This window comes from Episyrphus balteatus, chromosome 1 (assembly GCF_945859705.1).
Source record: "Episyrphus balteatus chromosome 1, idEpiBalt1.1, whole genome shotgun sequence".
Taxonomy (NCBI): Eukaryota; Metazoa; Arthropoda; class Insecta; order Diptera; family Syrphidae; genus Episyrphus; species Episyrphus balteatus.
Window position 1 is genome coordinate 62,389,354 of NC_079134.1, and position 4,487 is coordinate 62,393,840.

General features: G+C 33.0%; 1 long non-coding RNA gene across 1 annotated transcript; it reads right to left on the reverse strand.

The window, feature by feature from the left end:
• Window positions 1–504: 504 nt before the first annotated feature.
• Window positions 505–1,967, reverse strand: LOC129907147 (uncharacterized). Its single transcript, XR_008770980.1, has 2 exons — window positions 1,109–1,967; window positions 505–1,061 (listed from the first exon to the last, which is right to left on the reverse strand). It is a non-coding gene; the product is annotated as an uncharacterized LOC129907147 (long non-coding RNA).
• Window positions 1,968–4,487: the final 2,520 nt, after the last annotated feature.

Consider the following 4,487-nt stretch of genomic DNA (forward strand, 5'->3'; position numbering starts at 1 on the left):
ACAATGCACAAATTGAAGACTAATTGCTATTTTGCGGAACTTGCTGTTTCGTTTCAAGTGTCGGATAAAACGGCTAAATTGTATTTCGCAGACACTATTCAACTATTAGCGAAAACAACAAAAAAGCTGATACATTGGCAATCAAGAGAGGAAAATAGTAGAAGCTATCCAAAATGCTTTAGACTCAATTTCAATTCTTATAATTCTGTGGCCTCAATCAATAACCGCTTAAGTCAAAAAAAAAAAACAAAATTTAGTTTTACAATAATGCTCCGCATTTTTTAATTTGCCTCAAAAACAACTCAATCTTTTCTTAACTCGATCTAGATAGTTTTAATCTATCGTTTTTAATAGTTAAAAAATTAAAAAGATGTAGATTTAGCATTGGGTAGCATCATAAAACCTCTCAAAAAATTTTATCTTAACTCACTTAAGCGGTTATTGGTTGTGGCCACAGAATTATTCAATAAATTTACTCGAAAATCTGTTCAAATAAAAATCAAATTAAATGTATTCACAATGAATTTTATGTATATTTAAATAATTAAAAACTGAATCACCGTAACAATAAAGAACTTAAACTATACAATTTGAAAGTTTTCCTCTAATATATCTATGTATAATTGCAAAGAACCAAAAGTTCGATCTACAACGAATTCCAATGAAAAAAAATCGCTACTTTTTAAATTTTAGATATCAAAACAGTATGAATTTGTCAAATCAGATGACTTCTAACGCTGTTTCACCAACAGCTGTCGTTGCAAAGACGATACCTTCAATTTCCATTCCATTTAATCAATAGGCTGTTCATCAGTAGTAGGTATATGAAACGGACATGGTAATTCAAACACCGAGGTCACCAAGAACATGATCTCCGTGACCCTGCTGGATTATCGCCTTGTTTTACAGTCACCATTTGATTGTTGTCTCCAATCATTTGAAGTGTCGCTCCATCTAAGGCCATTTTGCTGGTCTGCAATACTCCAACACTCTCCAAGAGCTGTTGAATCTGTTTGATGTCTTGCACAAGAAATTTTTGTTGCTGTTGATGTTGTTTGGCACTATTTTGATAGAAAAAAATAATTTTAAAGGCAATATGTTATGTTACCTGCTTCAGCAGAATTTGGTTGTGGAATCTGGTTTGGTTCTCCTGACTTGTGATTAACAGATTATCACCTCCTGCTCCATCTCATCCTCCACAAGAAGCTGGTCCATTGCCTCCTGTATCATTCTTAGCTCTCAGCTCTCAATGTCTGTTTCAAATATTGATGCTGTGTTGTTTGAATTACAGCTTATTACCATGCCGCTGGATTCACTTGTATCCTTGACTTCGCCACGAATCAAGTTCCGGGTTGCACTCGTCGATGATACGGGCGATGTTGTGCTTACACCCGCGCTTGAAACAATTGATTTAGAGACGCTGAAGAGGGTTTTTTTTTTTTTGTGTTTGCGACTAATGTTTTGTTTTGGTTCACATCAAGGTACACAAAATAATATTATTTATGATCATGTGTACAGTGAGTTGTGAGTTGTATTAGTTCTCTTGGGTGAAGGTCAGCGAACATGTATGGTATGTGAAGATTCGAATTGTTTTAGCCTCAGATGACTCACTGAGACCCTCTTCAATTGTTGACGTGGGCCTGAGCTTGTTGCATTTCTTGTTGCTACCGCTGATGTTGCTGTCGTTAGGTGATAACTTGGGTAACTTGCGTTGTTTGTTGCTATTAAGTCTGTTGTCTTAGTTTGATGACTCTCAAAATGCTTTACCAACATCTCACGCTTGGGGTTACATCAGTGCAACTCCATCTTCCGAGCAGCTTGATATCTGGAAGTATAGGTTGTAGTTGTGAGGTTGTGATAGGTTAGTGGAAGTGACTCTAATTCCATATGGCTGCTCTGCTACTGAACACTTTCAACATCAGCCATTATTTCTGATTTGTAAAAAAAACGATGCCAACAGCAATGGTGTTTTTAATCGAGACGCGACCGACACAAACGACTGCGGACGACAACGACCGACTGAACGAATAAACTTAATAAAAATTACATTTATCTAAACACCACACTACATACTTGTTTAAATTGTATGAACTACTTTTTCAAGCATTTTATATTTATATTTCTTTTTATGTATTTAATTGTATTACATACGAATTTTAACAAAACAATAAACCCCGAAAGAAATTTTTTTTGAAATGCGAAGGATGAGTGTTTGTTTACAAAACAAAAAAGATGGCCTGACAGCTTGACGTAAACAAAACTATTTCCAATTTGTGAAGGCTAGGTGGCGCTAGTTCTTTCCGTCCTGTATATTTGGTTGCAATTTTTGACCACTACGGCGCTAGTAGTATATCCTCCAATCGCCAATAAGATAAACGATAGCGTTCAGGGCAGTGGCGTAGCTAGCTCTGTGGGGGCCCTGTATCCAAATTATTTTATGGGCCCCTCCCATGTTTATATAATTTTTTTGAAAATGAAAAGTTGAAAGCTGGAATTTTTTAGCAAGTGTCCATCAACTTCTAAAAAAAAATAACTATCCCATTTTCAAAAATTTCATAGTTAAAACAATTTTTTTTTCATTCCAAAATGTTATTTTTAATTTATATTAAAGCTATTTAGTAAATGCTTTTGTAATAAAACTTCATTTAAATTGAATTATAGTGGCTTGTAGACCAGTGAAAATAATTTTTGCAAAAAAAAAAATATTAGCAGCATATGGGTGGTTGGAAAATTCGATATCTTGGCACTATAGAGGCATTCAGAATGTCAAAGCAAAGACCATTAGAAAAATATAATTGAGTTTCTGTGGAAAATTTTTTCTAGATTCAAATTCAGAATGCCAAAGCAAAAACCATTAGAAAAGTTTGAGTGTAAATTCACAAACGCATCACTGCAGAGATGTTTTGTGATCATTCCTGTAGCACGTTCATAAATGCAAATAATTAGCATCACTTAAAATTTCAATTGTTCATTATTACAAAGTTGGATAAGCTGATGCGCAAATATCAAACAAAAAAGCATCAAGAATTTTTTTGATAAGTTGTTGATGCCGACGCGAGTTGGAGTAAAAATGGGGGAAAAGAAAAAGTATTTAATCAAATTCTAAATTGTTTAGAAATAAGTTAATTTGATAAAATTCAGGGAATATTTTACCACCGCACAAATTAAACTACTAATAGAAACCAGATTAAAATATAAAAGTGAATTTATTGTAGGCAGAAAATCGAAGACAGTATTGTGGAGGAAAGTTCTGGAGGAGATAAAATGTATGGCTCCAGATTGTAATAACAACAAAGAGTTTTTATTAGTTGGACGTGATACTCATAAAAACTCTTTGTTGTAATTAAAATCTGGAGCCACACATTTTATCTCCTCCACACTAAGCAAAAAAAGTTTTTAAACGTAAAACTTTTTGTCAATCAGCGTCGCATCGTAAACAGCTGAGCAACGATCAGCATCGCAAAAAAGCAGTGATGCTTACGGACATATTATTCACTAGTTTAAAAATTTCATCTGGATGTAAAGAAATTGAAATGTCAAAAATAAATCCAAATCCATGATATTCACTATCACACAGACAAAAAAATAGTCATTTTTAACTATTTTTACCGACTGTGAATTTATCCTGAGTTTCTGTGTAAAATTTTTTCTCGCCAATATTACTGTCATTTATGGAAAAATCGATCTTAAAAATCGTAGGTACTTTTGTTTTTTCAATTTTTCTCAATATTTTCTGATTTTTCTGATTTGTATATAGCCTAAAAATAATTTTTTAATGTAAAGCCTGGAACGCTGATCGAGCTAAATTTTTGTCGAACTAAAACTCCCATACAAGTTATAGATAGTTTGTATGGGATCCATTTTAGCTCTGATAAAATTTTTAGATAATTTGTATGGGAGCTAAAATTTATCTCGAACAGCGTACCAGGCTTAAAGAACGAAATTCCAAACATTTCACATGGTAACTTTGGTAGCTTTTTTGATTGAAAAATAAAATTTTGATAAAACAACATTTAAAATAGGTAAAAAACAAACCCAATCTTCTTCTTTTTTTTTAATTTTTCTCAATATTACTGAGGTTATTTAAAAAAAGTTAAAAGTTTTAGATCTTTTTATTATCTGTTTGCGGGCAATTTATTTGTTTCCTTTGATATGCCATTATCCAAAATTTTCTCAACACCCTTATGCTGATAATATTTTTTTCAACTTTAGTTCCTTACTTACTTACTTTTGTGCTGATTTGCGTGTCTTCGAATTGAAAAAAGTGATTACATGTTGAATTTGTTGTAGGGGAAAAAAAAAACTATCGACGAGAAGAAACTTAGACGCGTGTACAAAAAATAATTATCATAACAATTTTAATAATAAAATATTTTAAGTTTATAGATTTTAGTGAATGTTTTTGCACGCTTCTTGTGCTCTGTGTCTTTGGGGGCCCCTATATCCCGGGGCATAAACAAAAAATACCAAGACTGGAAACTCGGCGG